This window comes from Convolutriloba macropyga, chromosome 1, assembly GCF_964194025.1.
Source record: "Convolutriloba macropyga chromosome 1, txConMacr16.3, whole genome shotgun sequence".
NCBI lineage: Eukaryota > Metazoa > Xenacoelomorpha > Acoela > Convolutidae > Convolutriloba > Convolutriloba macropyga.
This window is the reverse complement of record NC_134468.1, coordinates 33,339,172-33,364,901: the sequence shown is the minus strand read 5'-3', so window position 1 is coordinate 33,364,901 and position 25,730 is coordinate 33,339,172. Positions and strand designations below refer to the sequence as shown.

The 25,730-nt window shown below is 30.6% G+C and overlaps 2 protein-coding genes across 2 annotated transcripts in view; both read right to left on the bottom strand.

Annotated features, from left to right (window-relative positions):
* The window catches only part of LOC142338043 (uncharacterized), a 210,096-nt gene extending 196,460 nt beyond the window's left edge, over positions 1-13,636 (bottom strand). Inside the window, exon 1 of the mRNA XM_075387679.1 lies at positions 13,626-13,636. The gene's annotated coding sequence lies outside the window, so the exon portion shown is untranslated. The remainder of the gene's footprint in view (positions 1-13,625) is intronic.
* Positions 1-25,730, bottom strand: part of LOC142338034 (DNA replication licensing factor mcm5-like) — a 409,068-nt gene that overhangs the window by 322,241 nt on the left and 61,097 nt on the right. The gene's annotated exons all lie outside the window — the stretch shown is intronic.

Below are 25,730 nucleotides of genomic sequence, written 5' to 3'. Positions count from 1 at the left end.
AAGGAAATAAATGAAGGCTATGGATATGACTTTGAGTTTCTCGGAGTAAGAAGTATTCAGTTAAACATTGAACCAACTAAAGCATCTATTGGTAGTTATATAGAGTTACCTTGCGATCTCAAATCAATATTAAATATTTGCAATTCCAAATACAACTGCTTACAGCTAACTATTACTGCTTGGCTACATCCTGCCATGCACCATGCAACACGTGAAAGTAAATATGTAAATAATCTAATTGAACCAAGAAAACAACATGAAGATGATTTTGCTTATATAATAAGAATACAGAAATTCTATAATATTAATATTTGGGTATACACACCTTGTGGTGGAGGCAAAGTTGAATTGCTTAAACCAGTGGATGATTTTAATAAAAATAGAAAAGATGTAAGAATACTAGTTTGGAGTAATGGTCAAATAGAACACTGTGCCCTAATAAAAAACATAGAAACCGTGTTAGATCGACAAAAATAAAAATAACATTAAATATTATTATTGCGATAGGTGTACCTATTGGCTTAACTCACAAATTAGATATGATAAACATGAATGCAACAACGCATTTAAAACAGAGATTGTATGTCCTAAGAAAAAACATATTACTTTTATAAATGAACACAAACGTCAGAATATAAAAAATATTATAACTGCCGATATAGAATGTTGCATTGTTGAAGACTCAACTAATGGTTATGGCGAAGCATCGGTGAAACCGGTTCCCGGATGGTCGGAGACCCATAAATATGTAATAGCTGAACATATTCCAATAGCTGTGGGTTACACTTTGCAAGGTAACTTCAAGCACTACTTCGGTATAGTCTGCATCAAAAGATTTGCTAGAGATCTATTAGAAATAGAAACAGAGAATATTTTCAAACATAATGAAAAGATGACATTCACAGAAGAAGATAAATTATATCATGAAACTAATAACACTTGTCATATCTGCAGCAAAACATGTATGAATAAAGTAAGAGATCATTGTCACGAAACTGGTAAATATAGAGGACCAGCATGTAATATATGTAATCTAAGATACAAACAACAAAGCTTCATTCCACTATTATTCCATAATGGCTCTGGCTATCTGGCTATGACTTCAATCTACTATACAGTGAACTCTTCAAACAGAATAATGATAAAAGAAAAGTAGATAACATACCACTAGCTGCTGGTAAGTCTAAGATGTTCAGCATTGGTTGTCTCCAATTCTTAGATAGTTATAACTTCTTAGCTATGCCTCTAGAACAAATTGCAAAGATATACGGATGTAAAATTAAAACATTATATCCATATGAATACTTTGGTTTAGGTGAATTGGGCACAACGACGAAGTCGTATGGTAGTGGAACTACCAATGGTAGCAAAGCTACCTATGACAATCTTATAGGCAATCTAAAAATAGAAGACTTCAAATCCTCACTACATAACAAATTACCAACACAAGAAGAAGTAGATAGCTTTTATAATGAAAACAGTCATAAAACTGGTAAAGATCTAACTATAGAGTATTTACAGAATGATGTCGAAATATTAGACTATTGCATGAATGAATATGTTAAATTAGGTATGAAAGAATTCAAGCTCAACCCACTACACTATGTAAGTCTCCCAGGTTATAGTTTTGATTGTTGGTTAATGTCAAGCGGTGTTACATTAGATACATTGCAAGATAAACAGACGCTAGATGATTTTGTTGGAGCAAAGAGAGGTGGTATATGTGGAATAATAGACGATAGATATATAAATCGGCAAAGCCGCTTCGCGGATAACAGTGATGGTAATTCGATCAGGGAACATGCTTCGCAGATGGCAGAGCATGACCAAAGTTCCATATGGTACATAGACGCAAACAACCTATATGGTTATGCAATGATGCAAAAGTTACCTTATAAGGATTTTGAGTTTATTACTACTACTCTAGATCCGCGAAGCGGGTTCCTCGATGCAATATTAAATACTCCAGATGATAGCGATCATGGTTACTATATAGTTTGTGATATTGATTATACTAATGAATGTAAAGAGAGAACAGAACAGTTAGCACTAATCCCTAATAAGAGAAAGATAAATGATAATGAATTGGGTTACAGAGAAAGAGATGGAGGCAAGGCAAGATCAGAGAAATTAATCTTACACCAAAACAACAAAACAGAATATATGGTTCATTATAGGATGTTAAAGTTCTATGTTAAGATGGTTGCAAAAGTAACAAAAATACATAGAGTATTTAAATTTAAACAAGATTATATATGTAGAGATTATATACAAACAATACAAATAAAAGAGCAACAGCTAAAACTGAAGCAGAAAAGGATGTAAGGAAATTAATGAATAACTCCCTATATGGAAGAATGTGCATGAATTCTCGACACTTCTTTCAAAGCAAGTTCTTGCATGATGAAGAAATGATAATGAAAAGTGTAAGTAAACCAACATTTAAGAATATAACTAGATATAGAGATTATTGCCAAATAGAATGTATAAAGAAAAAAATAGAATATAGCTCACCTGTATATGTAGGTGTAACAATACTCAAACTTAGCAAATTACATATGCTTGATGTATTCTATAATATTCTACAACCATCCCTCAAAGATCTAACACTTCACTATATGGATACGGACAGTTTCGTATCAAGTTATAGTGAAGGTAAAGTTACTGGTGAGCATATGGACTTAATTAACCTAGACATACCTATAAAAACTATTAAAAAAAGTCCCCGGCAGGTTTAAGCACGAGCTGGGGAGTAGGATTATTCAGGAATTTATAGCATTGTCCCCCAAAACATATAGCTTTAAAAAAAATCCTAATAACACTAAAGAAAAAGGAATAAAGAAGCATAATAATGCTAGGCACCAAGATTATCATGATGCATTAATGAATAATACAAAGAGAACAGTAGAAGAAAGCAGAATACAAAAAGTTGGGGATAGCAAGACAACAACAAAAACAAGTAAGATTAGTTTAAATATATTTGATGATAAAAGGTTTTATGTAAACAAAATAAAAAGTTATCCACATGATAAGGAACTATAATTATTTAAATGGGATTTGTTAAACAGGATCCGAAAAGCAGCTTCACCAATTAAGAAACTATATAAGGATAAGGATAATGATAAGGACAAGGATAAGGATAAGGATGTAGATAAACTGATCTGCGAAGCAGGTTCCATGATTAATGATATTAAAGAATTAACAATAGATAGCAATAGAAAATTAATAGAAGCAGCTATTATATTTTATAAAGAGTTATTATAATTAGTTATTTTAATTATAATTATAGATCTAATTCATACTTAGTATAATAATTTTATAAATTTTATTTCAAAAAAAAAATGACTAAGCTAGATGAACTTATAGAATTAAACTATCTAGAAAAACAAAACAAAAAGAATAGATTAGAAGATAAATTAAAACAACAATAATATTATGGTGAAATAGAAGAGTTATTTGATCCTTTAACTAAAACACTAAATGAAAACAATGAACACAATCTAGCATTAAGTGAACAAACATTAAGGGCAATGGATTGGCAAAATCAAGAGTCAGATAATCAAACTAAAATGATCCAGCGAGCTGGCCTCCAGTTTAATGAAGCTGTAATGAAGTCCAATGGCAAAGCTGTAGGGGAAGCTCGAGATAAACCAGGACTTTTAGTAGATAAAGACACAGCTCAAATTATTAATTTAATGTCAGTTCAATCTAACCCTCAATTAAAGTTAAAGTTCGGAACTTTAGATATCGCTGATTTTGAAATGAATGGTGTTTAACTAATTTATCAAGAAAATGCATTTATAGTTAAGGATAGTACATATGAATTTTCAGATGTGTTTATAAACGTTCTTAGTAACCCAAATATAAAATATGGTGAAATCGAGGAAGATGAAAACAAAATTAAAAAGTTTTTATTTGATATTGGATATGATTTAGGAAAAGGGGATAAGAAAAGTGCTAGATATAGGGCAATAAAACGTATAATGGGGGTAAAAGATGATGTATTTGGCAGGGGTTTAAATAGCACTCCCGATCAGGGAAACTGCTTGGCTTGCCACGAAAAAAGTTTGTTGGATGACCACAGACGGAGTCTGTTCGCAGATCCAAATAGTTTAATAGAAAGATTAGAATTATTAATACTAGAAACAAAAGCTGGTCATGATGGATTATATGATGAAATGCTAGATATATCTAAGCAACTATTATCTATGAATATTAGTAATCAAGAGCAACTAGATGATTTTGTTTTTAATAATGGTAAATGAATAATGATGGAAAAACAACAACAACTATTAGATAAAGAAGTATTTAGTCCTCAAATAAGAAAGTTTAGAAGAGAAAGAATTATACCATCATATAAAGACGAAACATGGTCAGCTGATTTAATTGATAAATCATCTCTAAGTAAATACAAAAATAATTATAAGTTTATATTAACTGTTATAGATATTTTCACAAAATATGCATGGGCTATTCCATTAAAGAATAAATTTGGTTTATCTATAACTAATGGTTTTAAAATAATATTAGGTGAAAGTAGAAAACCATAAAAGTTATGGATAGATAGAGGTAGTGAGTTTTACAATAAAACTTTTAGGTCTTTACTTAAAAAATTTGAAACAAAACTATATTCTACTTATAGCGATTTAAAGGCTGTATTCATTGAGAGATTTAATAGAACAATATTACACATAATAAATAAGCCAATGTTCATCAATGGTGATGGTAAATGGGTAAATTTACTAAATGATGCAGTCATAACATATAACAATAACATTCATTCAACAATTAATATGACACCTGTTGATGCTTCTAATAATCTCGATAAGTTTAAATACTATGTTAATTCTACCAAAGCAACGCCAAAATTTCAAGTTGGTGATTATGTTAGAATTGTAGATAAACGCAATATCTTCTCTAAAGGTTACACTTCTAATCGGAATAGAGAATTGTTTAAAGTTAATGAAGTTCTAAAAACACAACCACCAACATATATATTAGAAGATATTAATGGAGAGATAATAGAAGGCAAATACTATGAACAGGAACTTTTAAAATCCGAGTCTGATTTTGAATCTAATAATAAAGTTTTAGAATCATTAAATGTATTTCTTAGTATAAATAATGACAAGAAATAGATTTAACCAAGCGAAACATCATTTGGGGAATGGAAACAACTTAACACTAAGTAAGGCTTGGGGTTTATTCCGAGAAGATAATGATATTATTGATATGAAGGATACCTATAAAATAACCAATGTACATCCTCCTACAGATGAAAAAATTGTTATTAATAATGTGACTATAATGTGAGACTATAATGTGAATATTGTGACAATAACTTATTATCCTCTTCTAATAAAATAGAGATTTTAAGTACAAACATAACTGAACTAAAAAAGGGTGACTTTGATAAAGTTACAACTGAAACATTACAACTAAATGAAACACAAGTTAATGAAGAACTAATTGAAGAATTTATTAAATCAGCAAATGAAGTCTCAAGTAATGTTAAGTTTTGTAATAAATTTGCTGCTGATACTATCTCTAAATGTAATCAATTAAAACAAGAATTTGATAATAATAAGTTTAATCATTTTATAAGTTTAAGTATATTTGATGATAAAAGGTTTTATGTAAACAAAATAAAAAGTTATCCACTTGATAAGGAACTATAATTATTTAAAAGGGATTTGTTAAACAGGATCCGAAAAGCAGCTTCACCAATTAGGAAACTATATAAAGATAAGGATAATGATAAGGACAAGGATAAGGATAAGGATGTAGATAAACTGATCTGCGAAGCAGGTTCCATGATTAATGATATTAAAGAATTAACAATAGATAGCAATAGAAAATTAATAGAAGCAGCTATTATATTATATAAAGAGTTATTATAATTAGTTATTTTAATTATAACTATAGATCTAATTCATACTTAGTATAATAATTTTATAAATTTTATTTCATAAAAAAATGACTAAGCTAGATGAACTTATAGAGTTAAACTATCTAGAAAAACAAAACAAAAAGAATAGATTAGAAGATAAATTAAAACAACAAGAATATTATGGTGAAATAGAAGATTTATTTGATCCTTTAACTAAAACACAAAATGCAAACAATGAACACAATCTAGCATTAAGTGAACAAACATTAAGGGCAATGGATTGGCAAAATCAAGAGTTAGATAATCAAATTAAAATGATCCAGCGAGCTGGCCTCCAGTTTAATGAAGCTGTAATGAAGTCCAATGGCAAAGCTGTAGGGGAAGCTCGAGATAAACCAGGACTTTTAGTAGATAAAAACACAGCTCAAATTATTAATTTAATGTCAGTTCAATCTAACCCTCAATTAAAGTTAAAGTTCGGAACTTTAGATATCGCTGAAATTGAAATGAATGGTGTTAAACTAATTTATCAAGAAAATGCATTTATAGTTAAGGATAATATATATGAATTTTCGGATGTGTTTATAAACGTTCTTACTAACCCAAATATAAAAAATGGTGAAATCGAGGAAGATGAAAACAAAATTATAAAGCTTCTATTTGATATTGGATATGATTTAAGAAAAGGGGATAAGAAAAGTGCTAGATATAGAGCAATAAAACATATAATGGGGGTAAAAGATGATGAATTTGGCAGGGGTTTAAATGGCATTGGTCTCCCGATTAGGGAAACTGCTTGGCTTGCCACGAAAAAAGTTTGTTGGATGACCACAGACGGAGTCTGTTCGCAGATCCAAATAGTTTAATAGAAAGATTAAAATTATTAATACTAGAAACAAAAGCTGGTCATGATGGATTATATGATGAAATGCTAGATATATCTAAGTAACTATTATCTATGAATAATATCAATCAAGAGCAACTAGATAATTTTGTTTTTAATTATGGTAAATGAATAATGATGGAAAAACAACAACAACTATTAGCTAAAGAAGTATTTAGTCCTCAAATAAGAAAGTTTAGAAGAGAAAGAATAATACCATCATATAAAGACGAAACATGGTCAGCTGATTTAATTGATAAATCATCTCTAAGTAGATAAATCATCCTTATAAAGTTATATACACTTTTAATTTTAAGAATATTAAACCTAAACTTAAAGTTGGTGATTATGTTAGAAATGCAGATAAACGTAATATCTTCTCTGAGGGATACACTTCTAATTGGAATAGAGAATTGTTTAAAATTAATGAAGTTCTAAAAACACAACCACCAACATATAAAATAGAAGATATTAATGGTGAGATAATAGAAGGTAAATATTACGAACAGGAATTATTAAAATCCGAGTTTGAGTTTGAATCTAATACTAAGGTTTTGGAATCGTTAAATATAGACCTCCGGTCAGCTACGAAGTAGATCAGGGATCCTGCTTCGCAGATTGACCTGCGGTCCTAAGTCTAATTATAATTCTAAGTCTAAGTCTATTTGTAAGACTAATTATAAGTCTAATTACAAGACTAATTATTATTCTAATTAAATGTAAAGAAATACAAAGATGACAGGAAATAGATTGAATCAAGCTAAACATAAATCGGGGAACCCGCTTCTCGGATCAACATCAACATCAACAAACAACTTAACACTAAGTAAGGCTCGTGGGTTATTCCTAGAAGATAATGATAATGTTGATATGAAGGATACCTATATAATTACAAATGTACATCCTCCGATAGATGAAAAATATGTTGTTAATAACGATTATTGTGACAATAACTTATTATCCTCTTCTAATAAAATAGACATTTTAAGTAAAAACATAACTGAACTAAGAAAAGGTGAATTTGATAAAGTCACAACTAAAACATTACAACTAAATGAAACACAAGTTAATGATGAACTAATTAATGAGTTTATTGAATCAACAAATGAAGTCAGAAATACTGTTAAGTTTTGTAATAAAGTTGCTGCAGATACTATCTCTAAATATAATCAATTAAAACAAGAATTTGATAATAATAAGTTTAATCAGAATATCACTAACATACAACTAGATGATATGTTTACTACGGTTGGGTCTGAAAGAATTTAAAGAAATTAATAAAAAGACTGATTCTGCTGTTGATGAAGCACTTATAAAGAATAAAAGGACAATAATACATTATATAATTGCTATACTTTAACGAAGTACGTTAGTTGATAATAAAGAGAAAGCAAGACTTGAGAAGCATTATGGTTTTAAACAGGAAGATATAACGAAAGAAATTGAAAGTTTTTTTTACTAATGAAAATAAGTAAAGCTATGACAGAGTCCATGAGTCAACCAACAGAACCGAGTGAGAGATTACTTACTTTACCAGATCTACCATCTGTATCAGAAAGATTGATAAATGAAAGGATCTTAGCTAATAATAAATTTAACAACAATATTAACATTATCAAAGATATTATAATTTATTATGAAACTGAAACTAATAACTATAATAAGAAGTTAAGTAGATATAAAAGTTATATAAACGTAGCTGAGATAACAGAAATAGTATTATCATCAATAGCAACAACGGCAACAACAACTTCAGTTGCATTACCAGGTATGGATTACCTTATTCTATACCGACAGCTTTTGCTACAGCAACTGTATGTGGGTCATTATCAAAAACAATTAATACTAAAATAAGAAATAAAATTATAAAGTATTCACAAATGTATATTTTAAGTAAACAGTTTAGCGACAAGTTTAATAAACTATATACTAAATCAATGAATAATAATAAAATAGATAAAGATGAATATAATGAATTAGTTAAAGTATATGAAGAAAATAAGAAGAACAAGAAAAACAATTTGAGATTTTTTAAACTAAAGTTAATAGTGTTTAGTAATAATAGTATGTTTAGTAATAATAATAATAATAGTATTAATATTTATCGATTATCATAAACATAATATAAATATAGTCATAATCATAATGATAATCATAAATATAGTATAATCATGATCATAAACATAATCATAAACATAAAATAATCATAATCACAATCAAACAATAATCTCTTCTTAGTACCTAAATATAACACTCTTCCTTTTTGTACTACCTTTATACCTTCACCAGTAGTTTCAAATTTAATTTAATCGGGTGTAGCTGATAAAGCAGCTCTAGGGTTTCTACTTGCAGCTGCACTTCCTACTTTACTTGCTATTTCTAATGCTCTTACTGGAGTATTAGCAACTTTCTTTCCAAAGTTAACCGTAGCTCTACCAACACTTTTAAAGAAATCTTTCAATCCCTCAGCTTCTATTATTGCATTGTATACTGTCATTGATTTATTCTTTCTACATTTAGTGCAGGATCCTCTTAACATTTTAGTACCTTTTAAAATAATAGCTCCACTTATATTATTAGTACCACTATAATGTCTACCTCCAACACAATATGAATTAATTTTGAACTTGTTTAAAAGTCTCATTTCTATATATGAAAAATAATGGAAGTTAAAGCGTATAGCCCTTTTGTTGCTATCAAATCTAAGCCTAAGGCCAGGGTTAAATCTAAAGCCAAACCCAAACCCCAAACTAAACTTGAAGCTAGAGGCTTAGCTCTAGAGAATAAAAAGAAATTAGATATTATTTATGCTAAGGGTTTTGTTAAGATTAGTAGGAAATAGTTTGATTATCATTGATTTAGTCATTTTTTAGTCATTGGTTAAGTCAATAAATATATCATTTATTATAACTATGACTTTACTATAAATAAGACTATGTCTATGATATAATAGGCCTCCGGCCATTAATCTCTACGAGATTATATCAACCATCTTATTACCACCACTATTCACACTAATAACTTTTCTAGTTAATACTAATGCATGACATATAACATCGGCAACTGCAGCACTAAATTTTAAATTAAGTTGTATTGGTTGTGGACCTATATGATCACTTTGATATCTAGTATCGAATACATATATTCTATAATTACTTTTGAATGTTCTATGATATATATATGGTTTTATATTATGTGGTAACCCATTATAATCTTTATTAAAGCTAACAATCTCTTTAAACGCCTCATTATAATTATTGGTACCATAATTAATATTCATTCTATCCTCGGGATAAAACTCACTACCAATTTTACAATAACATTAAGTAACATTCATTATATCAAATGTACTTGCATCATGCATTTGCTCATTAAAATTATTATTTTCAAAATTAAATATTATATATTGTGATCTTTCCATCCCACTTTCCATACCTATATCAAACAGGAAGTTAGTAGCATTGGGTACATTCTTATAAAACGTCTTTCTTTCATTATAGCTAAAGTCGACATTATTCTTTTTAATTAAACCCTTTTGCACAATAATTCTATTATTATTACTAGGATCAATACTAGGTACACAATATGATATATCTTTAATTTCTATATTGGTATCATTAGCAACAGCACCAGTATTAGCATTAAATCTATATAGAGCTCTATCATTTTTATTTCTTTTTAATATTAGTTTAAATCCTAAACCATATATAATCTTTTCTAAATCATTTACGAAACCAAATAGATCTCTCATCTTAACCTTCATATACATATGACCTGTTTCTGCAGCAACATGATCACCTTTGAAATGGCTATTCCTACTATCTATAATTCTAGCAAAACCACTCTTATATTCATCATCAGTACCAGTTAATAACTTATACATCAATAGATTAGGATGACAATGATCTACACATTCAATGGTCCTACCACCACTAGTTTCAAGCTTAACTGAACTAAATAGTGCAATCCAACCATTATTAACAAATCTGATATTAGCATCATTAGCAAATACACCACAAGCATCATCTGATACAACAAATTCTATCTCTAGATAAGAATCACGCAAATTTAAATGATTCTCTTCTCTATTAAGTATGATATTATTATTAGTATTAACCGTATTCAATGTTGTTAGATTATTTGGTTTATGTTTTATAATCTTACTTTTGTGTATATCATTTTTATAACCATAAGTTGTATCCAAATAAAAATCCATTTTTATTAGATAAAGTTTTGTCTTTTAAATTATCTAATCTAATATTTGAATACATTAAAATGGCTGATAGTTTAATCATGGGAAGTACATCTTCTTTAATTCTATATGAACTACGAAAGATAAAAGAAACTCTAAGTAAAACTAAGGAAGAGCATACACTTAACTTTATTGAATTAAACCAACTTTAATGAATTGGTTTAATTTAAACAAAAATTGGTTTAATTAGATTATCTGTTTATAATTCGGGGTTTAATATAATTGAAAGAAATAACCAGTTTATTTTTACTACTCTTTAATCTTTCCATCAAATAGATGCATCCAAAATATTTATTATACCACCAGGGGCATATGAGTTAACCGATATGGCAGATATAATAAAACAAGAAACAAATAATAATGTTATAATACAGGTAGATAAAAAATACAATGAAATGTTAAATGGAAGTGAAACAAGGTGTTATTAATTTCGATGTAGAGAATACTACAAATAAAACTATTGATATAATGGGTTTCAATACAATTAACATTCATTGCAATATTACATCAGGAGCTAAAGATAATGGTAAAGATACAGATATATTATATACCTTTAATCTAACTGAACCACCAGGTTACCTGATAAATATTATACCAACTAATATCTTGTATCAAAATATAACTAAAGATAGAATAGAATATATAGGGTTTCATATTAAAGATGAGCATGGAAGACCTATAGACTTTAATGGTGACGTATTAAGTTTTAATTTGCATCTATGTTAAACAACTAAACTTAGACTTAGACCTAGACTTAGATCTAGACTTAGACTAAACAGTTCCTATTCCCCTAATAATCATAATATATTTTGAAGTAACATTTTCCCTTAAAAAATAATAAAAAATGTTTAGTATTAAATGTGATGAATGTAAAAATAAGTCCTGGGGTCAGAGTTGTAACTGGTGTCAGGGTAAACCATATGAATGTTTTGTATGTAATAGGATTATAACATATAGAGATAAACATGATCATTTACTAGAACATTTCAATAATCCTGATCAATATCTAACATGTAGAAAGTGTAAATTATATAAACATATATCTCAGTTTAGATTTAAACTATTCTATTGTAGGTTATATACTAAAGACAGACTTAGGAGTTGGAAACCAAACGAAACATGGAAACCAAGTGAAGCATGGAAGCCAAGTGAAGCATGGAAACCAAGTGAAGCATGGAAACCAAGTGAGACATCAAATTGTATAATAATAATTAATTTACAATTTGTTTACAATTAATTTACAATTAATTTACAATTCTTTGGGTAGTTTATCAGGAGATGGTAAATCTTCTATATCTTTAATGAATTTTATAATTGCTTTATAGTTTATTCTTTCTAATCCATTGTATTGATCACCAGTAGGTCCAATGATGTATAGCTTATCAAAACATATACTAGCTATAATTATTTTTTTTCAATAAGAATGTCTTACCACATTCACTAGGACCAGATATTATACATCAAAGTTATCTGGGAATTCAGCTTCAGCAATTATATTATCATCACTTAACCATGAATGTAGGTCTTCATTTATATATACAGAGATATTGTTAGTAAGACTATTGTTATTAGGTTTTTCCCTTTGATGTTTTTCATGAAATAGATCTGCGAAGCAGGTTCCCTGATATATAAAATTATCATCTGCGAAGCAGGTTCCCTGATTATCATTATCATTAACATTATCATTGTCCTTGTCCTTATCATTAACATTATCATTACCATTATTAGCAAAGCTACTTCGTAGATCATTATCCTTAACATTAACATTATCATCTGCGAAGCAGGTTCCCTGATTATCATTATCAATATCATTATAATTATAATTATCATTTATTAACATTATCATTAACATTATCACGATCATTAACCTTAACATTATCATCTGTGAAGCAGGTTCCCTGATTATTCTTATCTTTAACAGTATCGTTAACACTATCATTATCATTATCTTTATCATTATCATCTGCGAACGAGCTCTGCTCGTGGCAAGCCAAGCAGGTTCCCTGATTATCGTTATCATTATCATTAACATTATCTTTATCATTAACATTACCACTACCATTATCATCTGCGAAGCAGTTTGTGGTACCAAGGATTTCGTCCCTTCCCTGATTAACATTACAACCTAAACAAAAACACTCATTATATATTCCTGTATATTTACATTGATTAACTAGAATACACAAAGCACTTTTAATTCTAAATCCTCTATCAATAAAATAGATCATGTATAAACAGCAAGCCCCACAATAAGATTTATCATATTGTTGTATTCTTTCATTAGAGCCTAGATCAACATATTCTTCAAAAAATAATGGAGGGGTCTCAACACCAAAACTATCAAAGTAATACACAGGACCACCTTCTCTTCTTATAACTAAAACCCAATGTGTACCATAAGTTGAGTGTAGATTAACAATAATGTTGAAGTTAGGTTCCCCGATACTATCTGGAGTCTCATCTCTCATTACTATTTCAATTGGTGTTAGACTTATATCTTTACCTATATCTTTTATTCTGATATCGCTCATAGCACTATTATCAATATTAAATTTTTTATTGAAATCCTCAAATTTAGGATAAGCATTTTTATATAATAAATTTAATAAGTCTAAGTCTAAGTCTAAATCAGGTCTATATTTTATATAAAAAAATGGAAATGGAGACCGGTAGCACAGTTATAATTTTTATTTTCTTAATTGAAATTTGTTATATAATATATGATTCAATACCAAGTAAATATACAAAACTGGAAGAAAGCTTTGGTGAATTTATGAATAGGAGTCTAGTTAGATTTGAATATGAAATGTCACCATTACATACTACTGTTTATGGTGGAACTGGTACGGGGAAAACATATTTTATTAGACAATACTTAAAATTATACTCAGTCCAAAACCAAGACCAAAACCAAAACCGGGACCAAAACCAAGACCAAAACAAAATTCAAAACCAAGACCAAGCTAAAAATATAGTAATAGTGTGTAAAGATGACAGAGACTTGATAGATCCTGAGTCTAATAAGTTTTATACTGGGTTTAATAAATGTGATATAAATATGATCACAAAAATAATATGCATAAATTTCAAAATTGTGTAATAGTATTGATGATGTGGGTGATAGGTTAAATAAAAATATAGCTTATTATTTTACTGAAGGTAAACATTATAATATTCAAATGATTGTAATGTGTCATAAACCAGCTCAAATATTTAATACAGCAAGAATGAATTGTGATACTATTTATCTAACAACTTATAATGGACCTGATCTATTTAAGAACTTTAATGAGATATATAAATGTGAACATGACTTTAGTAAAATAATTAGTGAGTTAAATAGTAACCATTATAATCGTACAGATGGAATGTTAGATGAACTTCTTTATGGTATAATTAAATATAATAAGAAGGAAAATACTTATATTATTATTAATAGTAATAGAACAATGGTATATGATTCAAGAGTCGGTTTCCTTTATTTAAAAGCATTTAGTTTAAAAGATGAATAAGAGAGAGAAGATATAAACAAACTTATAGCATATATGAAACCACTCATGATAAATGCAACAGAAAGAGATACCATTAATCATGATAATTATCAGTTTTATTTTTTTAAACTTCTTACTTTAAATAATATTAAAATTCAGAATGATGTTTTAACAAAAGAGATGGTTAAAGCAAAAGGTTTAAGCAATTATCAAATATTGGAGGAATTATAGGTTGGGGTTTAGTTATAACTAGTTATATTTATCCTGATTCAAAAATTAAAACTGTTGGAGCCGTGGCAATGAGTGCAAGCAATATGTTGAATAGAGCAAACACTTTGGTTAACGTTGGATATGGAGTTGGTATAACGTTGGTTAGTATTAAATGTGACGAATGTAAAAATAAGTCCTGGGGCCAGAGTTGTAATTGGTGTCAGGGTAAACCATATCAATAATTTGTACGTAATAGGATTATAACATATAGAGATAAACATGATCATTTACTAGAACATTTTAATAATCCTGATTAATATCTAACATGTAGAAAGTGTAAATTATATAAACAATTATATATCTCAGTTTAGATTTAAACTATTCTATTGTAGGTTATGTACTAAAGACAGATTTAGGAGATGGAAACCAAACGAAATATGGAAACCAAGTGAAGCATGGAAGCCAAGTGAAGCATGGAAACCAAGTGAAGCATGGAAACCAAGTGAGACATCAAATTGTATAATAATAATTAATTTACAAAACTCTCCGATCCCAATTATTCTTACTTTACCATTAATATTTTTTTAGTTATATCAATGACAATATAATTATAAGGCTCTTTCCATACCTTATTACATATATTAGCAAAATCGTTATAACTAAGTTCACATTAATAAAGAAATCTTGATATATCGTTGCTAGGACTTTACCTCTCTGTTCAAATAAACTAAATAGATTACAGTTCTCTCTAACACTCTGCCTATCCAGAGAGAACAGGTTTTGCTTAAGATACATCATATTGCAATTTTTATGTCTACCTCTACAAAAGTATTCATTAATAACTAGTTCTTTGACTCTAACATCATCGAATATCATTAGTTTCTTTAAGTCTTTGGGTAGTTTGTCAGGAGATGGTAAATCTTTTATTTCTTTAATAATTTCTATAATTGCTTTATCGTTTATTCTTTCTAATCCATTGTATTGATCACCAGTAGGTCCAAGGATGTATAGCTTATCAAAATATATACTAGCTAGAATTAGTTTTTTTAATAAGAATGTCTTACCACATTCACTAGGACCAGATATTATACATCTAAAGTTATCTGGGAATTCAGCTTCAGTAATTATATCATCATTATTCAGCCATGAAAGTAAGTCTTCATTTATATTTACAGAGATATTGTTTGTAAGACTATTGTTATTAGGTTTTTCCATTTGATGTTTTTCATCAAATAGATCTGCGAAGCAGGATCCCTGATATATAAAAATATTATCTGCGAAGCAGGTTCCCTGATTAACATTATCATTAACATTATCATTGTCCTTGTCCTTATCATTAACATTATCATTAACATTATTGGCAAAGCTACTTCGTAGATCATTATCCTTAACATTAACATTATCATCTGCGAAGCAGGTTCCCTGATTATCATTATCAATATCATTATCATTGTTATTATCATTTATTAACATTATCATTAACATTATCATGATCATTAACATTAACAATATCATCTGCTAAGCAGGTTCCCTGATTATCCTTGTCTTTAACAGTATCGTTAACACTATCATTATCATTATCTTTATCATTATCATCTGCGAACGAGCTCTGCTCGTGGCAAGCCAAGCAGGTTCCCTGATTATCGTTATCATTATCATTAACATTATCTTTATCATTAACATTATCACTACCATTATCATCTGCGAAGCAGTTTGTGGTACCAAGGATTTCGTCCCTTCCCTGATTAACATTACAACCTAAACAAAAACACTCATTATATATTCCTGTATATTTACATTGATTAACTAGAATATACAAAGCACTTTTAATTCTAAATCCTCTATCAATAAGATAGATCATGTATAAACAACAAGCCCCACAATAAGATTTATCATATTGTTGTATTCTTTCATTAGAGCCTAGATCAACATATTCTTCAAAAAATAAAGAAGGGGTCTCAACACCAAAACTATCAAAGTAATACACAGGACCAGCTTCTCTTCTTATAACTAAAACCCAATGTGTACCATAAGTTGGGTGTAGATTAACAATAATGTTGAGGTTAGGTTCCCCGATACTATCTGGAGTCTCATCTCTCATTACTATTTCAATTGGTGTTAGACTTATATCTTTACGTATATCTTTTATTCTGATATCGCTCATAGCACTATTATCAATATTAAATTTATTATTGAAATCCTCAAATTTAGGATAAGCATTTTTATATAATAAATTTAATAAGTCTAAGTCTAAGTCTAAATCAGGTCTACATTTTATATAAAAAAATGGAAATGGAGACAGGTAGCGCAGTTATAATTTTTATTTTCTTAATTGAAATTTGTTATCTAATATATGATTCAATACCAAGTAAATATACAAAACTGGAAGAAAGCTTTGGTGGATTTATGAATAGGAGTCTAGTTAGATTTGAATATGAAATGTCACCATTACATACTATTATTTATGGTGGGAACTGGTACGGGGAAAACATATTTTATTAGACAATACTTAAAATTATACTCAGTCCAAAACCAAGACCAAAACCAAAACTGGGACCAAAACAAAGACCAAAACCAAAACCAAAACCAAGACCAAGCTAAAAATATAGTTATACTGTGTAAAGATGAAAGAGACTGGATAGATCCTGAGTCTAATAAGTTTTATACTGGGTTTAAAAAATGTGATATAAATGTGATCACAAAAAATAATATGCATAAATTTCAAAATTGTGTAATAGTACTTGATGATGTGGGTGATAGGTTAAATAAAGATATAGCTTATTATTTTACTGAAGGTAGACATTATAATATTCAAATGATTGTAATGTGTCATAAACCAACTCAAATAATTAATACAGCAAGAATGAGTTGCGATACTATTTATTTAACAACTTATAATGGACCTGATATATTTAAAAACTTTAATGAGATATATAAATGTGAACATGACTTTACTAAAATAATTAGTGAGTTAAATAGTAACCTTTATAATCGTACAAATGGAATGTCAGATGAACTTCGTGATGTATAATTAAATATAAAAAGAAGGAAAGTACTTTTATTATTAGTAATAGTAATAGAACAATGATATATGATTCCAGAGTTGGTTTCCTTGATTTAAAAGCTCTTAGTTTAAAAAATGAAATAGAAAGAGAAGATATAAATAAACTTATAGCATATATGAAACCACTCATGATAAATGCAACAGATAGAAATACCATTAATCTTGATAATTATCAGTTTTATTTTAATAATTTCTTACTTTAAATAATATTAAATTTCAGAATGATGTTTTAACAAAAAAGATGGTTAAAGCAAAAGGTTTAAAACATCAAATATTGGAGGAATTAAAGGTTGGGGTTTAGTTATAACTAGTTATATTTACCCTGATTCAATAATTAAAACTGTTGGAGCCGTGGCAATGAGTGCAAGCAATATGTTGAATAGAACAAACACTTTGGTTAACGTTGGATATGGAGTTGGTATAACGTTGGTTAGTATTAAATGTGATGAATGTAAAAATAAATCCTAGGGTCAGAGTTGTAATTTGTGTCAGGGTAAACCATATCAATGTTTTGTATGTAATAGGATTGTAACATAGGTTGTTCTTTAAAAAATGAATCTAGTTTTAGTCCTAGTTCTAGTTCTAGTTCGAGCTCTAGTTTTGGTTCTGGCTCTAGTTCTCTTTATGACTCTAACTCTAACTCAGACCCTAACCCTAACCCCAACCCTAACCCTAACCCTAACCCTAACCTTAACCTTAACCTTAACCTTAGCCCAGAAGTCTTAATTAGAAGTTGTAATAAATGTAATTATATAAAACCACTAACTGATTTTGATGAGAGTAAGTATACATGTAGAAGTTGTACTTCAGCTAAAGTTAATTGTCCATATTGTGCTTCTGTTGTGAGATATGATGGCATACGGGCTCATGTAAAAAAAATCCAGATGTAGAATTACCTAGAGGATTTAGTAGAAATCTGCGAAGCAGTTACACTGATTTGAGTGAGAAAACAATTAATCCTAGTTGGCAAAGCAGGACTGTAAGTCCTTTAGTTATTAGCCCAACTGAGGAAAGTTGTTCGTGTAAATATTATAATTTTGTATCATTTCTTATTAATAATGGATTAAATATAGAAGTAGTAATAGGGTGGGCAAGGCTCCCCGGGGGGGTGTAGACCCCATGTATTAAGATAGGGTATAGGAGTTATTTTTGAGAGAGGGTCTACACTAATGTATTAAGATAGGGTATAGGCGGCGTACATGTATTAAGATAGGTTATAGCGGCGCCACGTATTAAGATTAGCGGGCGCCACGTATTAAGATTAGGAATAGCCGCCGCAACGTTTTAAGATTAGGAATAGCCGCCGCAACGTATTAAGATTAGGAATAGCCGCCGCAACGTATTAAGATTAGGAATAGCCGCCGCAACGTATTAAGGTTAGGAATAGCCGCCGCAACGTATTAAGATTAGGAATAGCCGCCGCAACGTATTAAGATTAGGAATAGCCGCCGCAACGTATTAAGATTAGGAATAGCCGCCGCAACGTATTAAGATTAGGAATAGCCGCCGCTACGTATTGAGATTATGAATAGCCGCCGCAACGTATTAAGATTAAGTATAGGGACCAGGGTATTAGTAGTATAGTGTGAGTAGATCTCGCGCATTTTTGGGAGCCGGTCATGGGCCTTTCCGCGCAGGGAGTTGTACAGGCGGGGAATTGTACAGGCAGCGCGCACGGGAATTGTACAGGCGGGGAATTGTACAGGCAGCGCGCACGGGAATTGTACAGGTGGGAAATTGTACAGGCAGCGGGAATTAACGGATAATTCCCCTCGCAGTAGACTTCAACATGTTTATTGATATAACCAGCGCAATGTATTAAGATTAGGTATAGCCGCCGCAATGTATTAAGATTAGGTATAGCCGCCGCAATGTATTAACATTAGGTATAGCCGCCGCAATGTATTAAGATTAGGTATAGCCGCCGCAATGTATTAACATTAGGTATAGCCGCCGCAATGTATTAAGATTAGGTATAGCCGCCGCAATGTATTAAGATTAGGTATAGCCGCCGCAATGTTTTAAGATTAGGTATAGCCGCCGCAATGTATTAAGATTAGGTATAGCCGACCCTAAATAGCAAGATGGCGCAGCGGAAGCGTGCTGGGCTTAAAAGCCAGAGGTCGGTAGATCGAAACTACCTCTTGCTGATCTGGCATTGTCACAGTACTAGTGGACTTTTACGCGCTGATAACATGGAAAAATGTTAACTGAAAGAAAAAAATTGAATTAAGAAGTACAAAATAACAGACAGTACAAATTAAGCACATGCAAATACAAAATTAATCAAACGTTTAAATGATGATAGTACAAAAGAAAAGAGTACTAAAGTACATTTAGCCGAGTAGTTAATAATGTCGACAACAAAAATTTGAGTAACTTACGAAGAATTAAGGAATTTAGAAAAAAATTACTGTCGACTTTATTACACTTCGACTTATTTTACATTAAATTTATCTAATTCACATATAATTACTTATAAAATTTAAAACATGAACATCATGAACATTGTTCAGTTTTGCTTGAAAAAATTTAAATAGTTGAAATGCTGCAAATATTGTGTAAAATCCACACAAATTATCAGTTTTCTGAACTGGCTGTTGTATCATTTTCTGATACCTTTTATTCAAAAATTTGTATTTTGTGATTGGACGAGCCAAAGAATCAGCATAGTAATAAGTTCGATTGAGTCGAGCAACCATTATCCAATGCTCTCCAGCTTCACTGCTCGGAGAAGTGTTGATGATAGCAAAGCTGAATGTGGGTAGTCTTGGAACACAATCTGCTGGAAACGATCCAATATAGCGGTATTTGAGTTCTGGGATTCGTTCAATAATCTGTCTCAGGGAAGTGTTATCCCTGACAAAAAAATTTTCTCTGCTTTATTTCGCAAGTACCATTAACACACAGATTTTTAACTGTACAGTCAAGCTGAAAAGACTAATTCTCTTCAAAAAAAACAACAATCATTGGACTTTTTACCTTGCTGTAATAAAACTTTGCTTGTTTTTTTAATTTTGTCAACAAAATTGTTATGGGAGTTGGGGTAGAATAAAATAATTATAAAAAAAAGTACCAGAAAAATTAGGTGAGGAACGTAAACAAAAAAGTTTGAATTAGTTCGCCCCCAAATAACGTCCATTTTAAGAAATTAATTGGTGAAGAGAATGGCAACCGGGTGACGATAATATATAACCCACAAATGTTCCAATGCAGAAAGCAATGATGTAGAACCCATAAAAAACTGAAAAAAATATGAAAAAATTTTCCTTAACGCAAAAATCTTCAGACATTTTTAGCAACCGTTCCGAACTGATCAATTTTAACAGTGGACATCCTTTCTCCTAGAACAATTAATTCTGTCACGCTTCTTAGCGGGCAATCGAAAAACATTTCTAATCGGATACTTTCACCGCTGAGCTCAGGATAATGAATATTTTCTCCAGCATCTTGAAGTGAAGTGAGATCAAATACAAGTACGTAATGGTTCTGAAATTACGTGGTAACGCGGGAATCTCTTCGTTGAAATTCATTGCTTTCATTGTTATTACATATGCCCTACAGTCATTGGTTGTATCAACTGATACTATAGCTCTACCTCCTCGAACAATTCTTAGTTCCCGTAAACCAAATTTCTGATAATGGAAAGGATTTTCTTGAAAATGTCCTGTGAATGCTGAACTTGTGTTCATCGCAATAGCTATTCTTCTGATTGGAGCATTGTTAAAAACATTTTCCTGAATAAACTGGTTCTGTCCTGAAGCAACAATAAATGTGCGTGCAATTGTTTCCATAAAGTTGTAACAAGCAGGTTGATGAGTTAATTGATATTTGATAGTCTGGTGATACACTTCGTTAACAACAACGCGTCTTGTAAACAGAGAACAGTCAAGAACTTTAAGGGAGACGTGAGGATTGTAGGAGATCATGTAAAAATTGGGTCTTGCACGAATCAATTTCAGTCTAACTTTTGTATTTGGTAGCAGTAATTTTTCACATTGGCACAAATCAATTGCTAATTTACCGTAATAAGTAGTTCCATTTTATAGCAAAAGTTCTTCCTCTCGATCTATAAAAGGGCTTTTCTCAAAATCGCTGGGTTCTTTTTCAAATTCATATCCATTTTTCAAATTTTGTTCATTTCATTGACAATATCAGAGATCGAGGGGTATAGACCTGGATCAAGTGTGTAATAATCCGATGGTTCTGTATCTGGCGTTGCTTCATCTAGATAGAAGAATTTACCCTCTGTTATGTTTTGGTTCAAGGAAGGATACGACAGTTCTGTTATCGCTACCTCCCATTCTCCATCAAGATTAATTTGTTCAGGTAGAAATTTCGTGAAAGAACTTAGTGTATTGTTTGGGTAACAATCAAACGACGCATTGGACACCAACTCAACAGTGAAAGAACTAATCTTTAAATGATACACTTTGAAAGCTCTTGTTCATAAAATTTAACTAGAATTTCATCACCTTGTTCTCCACAAAGGTTATAGGTTGGTGGTTTAAAAGTAGCAACTTTAACAATTTTGAATATTTCATTTGTGAACTGAGATTTATAACCTTTTCTGAATGGAATATCTTTTTTTGATATCCGAACATTTTCACCCGCTTTAAAACGTGGTCGATTATATTGGTTAATTGAGTTTCTGTAAAAACTTGACCAAAGTCTTTGTTTGTTACATTTTTTAGAGCTTTACCTGTTGAGCGATTAACTCTTGTGTTCATAGTTTTGAGAAAGGAATCCATTTTTCTCATGTATTTGTCACCATTTTCTTCCATATAGCGATAAATAATGTTTTTCAGAGATTTTATAGCTCGTTCTGCTACAGCAGCTTTTGTTTCACTTCTAGTAGAGTAAATTTTGATTTTCTTGTCCGTACAAAACTTTCGAAACTCTCCGCTAAACTCTGTTCCCTGATCAACCCTTACTTTCGCTGGCATACTTTTTTTACGCAACATCTTTTTGAAAGCTGCAACTGCATCGGTAGAGTACTTTGACTTCATTGGTTGCACACGAACAAAGCGAGAAAAGACGTCAACACATACTAATAAATACTTCACTCCATTATTACTATCCGATAATTTATCCATAAAAGCTAGATCGAGACACCAGATCTCATTGATTCGCTTAGTAAATGCTGGTAATCTTTTGAAATGTCGTGTTGCATGACGATATTTTGTGTGAGAATCTTTACTGTGTAGAAAGTAGGCAACTTTCTTTTTGGATAACCCACTTGCCTTTTTTAGATTTTTAATTGATCCATATGCGGCTTTTCCATCTCTATACAGCCTTTGTAGCTTGGCTTTTTCAGATTTTGAAAGGAATCCAGCTCCCTCTGTCTTTGCTTTGGCATCTTTGTTTATTACTTTTTGCGGATTTATTCCGGTAGCATCAAGTATTGTGTAATATATGTCGGGAAAATCAACGTTCTTTCTTTTTAATGCAAAAATAAAATCTGCAAAAGCTACTTCTGTATCTCTTCCATCTAAAAAAATTGTGTCGTTGAGAGATAGCTTGACTCGCGGTGAATTCAAAATTTGATCTACAATTGGTTCGTTCTTTAAAGATCTGGTTTTGTTGCTGATTTCCTTGTAATTAAGGTTCAAATGTGTTAGGACAGAAACTGGTTTCTGCTCAAAAGTGTCCTATTTTTTAACTTCTAATTTGAATTTTTGTTCGTAAAGGTGTTGAGGAATCAAAACAAACTGTTCCATTTCAAGACAATCGATTAATTATAGATGGAGTCATAATTGATATGAGCTCTATTCCTTTTCGTGAACTTAAAATTGCTCTTCTTTTATTTATTCCGGTTCTTTTTAGCACGAGTCGATGAATTTCGTCTCTGTACTTTATTACGTTTTGTTTTTGTATTTCCTGTAGTTGTCCCCCGAGGAGGTTTACTATGCATTCGTTTAGAAACTGAATGAAATCTTTTGGACAATTTCTCAGGAAGGGTTTTCTTGAAGTTCTGGGAATACGTTTGGAACGTTATCAGCGTAGAGAGATGTTGTGTGTTCATCGTTAAAAAAAGTAATCTCTTGTTTCGTTTTAGAGAGAAAAAAAATAGTGGGAATAGAACCACTGTTTCTGCAAAATCTAAGAGAGTCGACTGTTTTCGGAGTCAGATCAATGAGTTAGTGACCATACGGGATTGAAGTAGCTTTTGTATACCAATCTTTTAATTGTGATCCTAACCCGAGCTGTTGACTAAGAGTGTTAATCTGGAGAACATCTCTGGGAGACTTGAATAAAACTATATGAGTATTTTGTAACTCAATATCTCTTCCCAACCTACTCTGATGAAAAAGATTATGCTTTATATATATTGTACTAAGTCCTTTGTGTCTTCCAGCTGTCGCGATTTTGACAAATTCTTTCGAGCTTGAGATTTCTTCACAAGAATCATCAAAAATCAGCAAATACTTTGTTCCATTATTGGGTAGACTCTGAATGAACTCAAAGTCAACTCCTTGAATAAAATGAATATTCTTAATGTTTTTGGACATTAGACCGTAAAGTGATTGATAATGCTGATAAAAATAGTAAATTTTATCAAAATCGGTTTGAAAAGTTCCAATAACTAGCCAATCATGGTTAAGATGAGATTTTCCAGACCCGCTTGGTCCCACCAATGAAATAAAAATGCGTTCCTTAGTAGAAATTATTTTGTTCATAGTTTAGCAGAAGGTAAAATATAACCGACTGTACTAGATAAGATAGCAATCCAAACTGTTGTTTCTTCACAGGTTTCGGCAAGAGTTATTCTTACTATACAGCACGCTAATATTAACAAAATAACAAAAAATTGGGACAAAAAAACCACCAGAGATCTATTACAAGTCTGTCCAAAACATTTCCACGATTGTCGTTCCTGTTTATTATCATCAAAGAAAAAATTACCTAAATTTAAACCGTTATCTGTATGCTCGGTCATTTATACCTTATTTTTAAGGGAAAATCAATTTTTTGAAATGGGAATGCAACTTCTCTCTGATTTCGAAAGTAGTAAAATAAAAATAATAAATTACAAAACGATCACAAATACAAATAGAAATTACAAATAGAAATTACAAATATTTTACGTTATCAAAAAAATCCAGAGTCCAAGTTCCGTAAGCATAAGCTTTCTTCTCTGCACAGTGAAATGTCTTTTTGTGTCGATACGGATAATTGCTACAATCCCAGTCAGTATCCGAGTTATTGAGAAGTTTGGAAACTTTTGGACAACCAAGATCATCTAGATTCTCCACATCTTTACACAAGTAATTTGAGAGAAGATTACACTTCTCTAACCCTTTTGCAAAGTATTCTGTTGTAGGTGAACAATGTTAGTGAATGATTGATGACAACTCAGTGTATTCCAGTTTTCCATTGTTCCAATTAATCCCATGGAAATTTTTAGTGTTCCACTTTGCTTGAAAAGTAGGTTTATAGTCTTTGGGAGGGAGGAAACTGTATCCCAATACAATTACATCCTTGAAAACACCCAACTCCTTGACAATTTTCCCTTCCAAGCACTCAATATCAAACACAACGAGAGACATTCTTTTTTCTAGGTTGAATTATTACAAAAATGATTAGCAGTCTAGCATTTTGAAAATTTGAGGATGATAAAATTTAATAAAGACACAAAAGATTAACCCAGTTAAATGTCCCAAGAAACATGAGCTTGGAAAATTTGGTGTCCAATGTAACAGTATCCTGGTCCCTTGTTTGTAGTTGCTTTAACCGCTCCAGCAGAATCGTGTAGTATAGCATGTAATCGAAAAACTTTCAATCTAGCAAAGAAAAAATCTAAAAAGGAATTTCCATAACCAATAAGTCCTCTATGAGGAAATTTTTGGTTAATTTCCTCCAAATTTTTATTCTCGTCCTAAATTTTACAGGCCGCTAAAAAACAGTTTTTGCGTTTTTCATTATCGGGAAGCATTGAA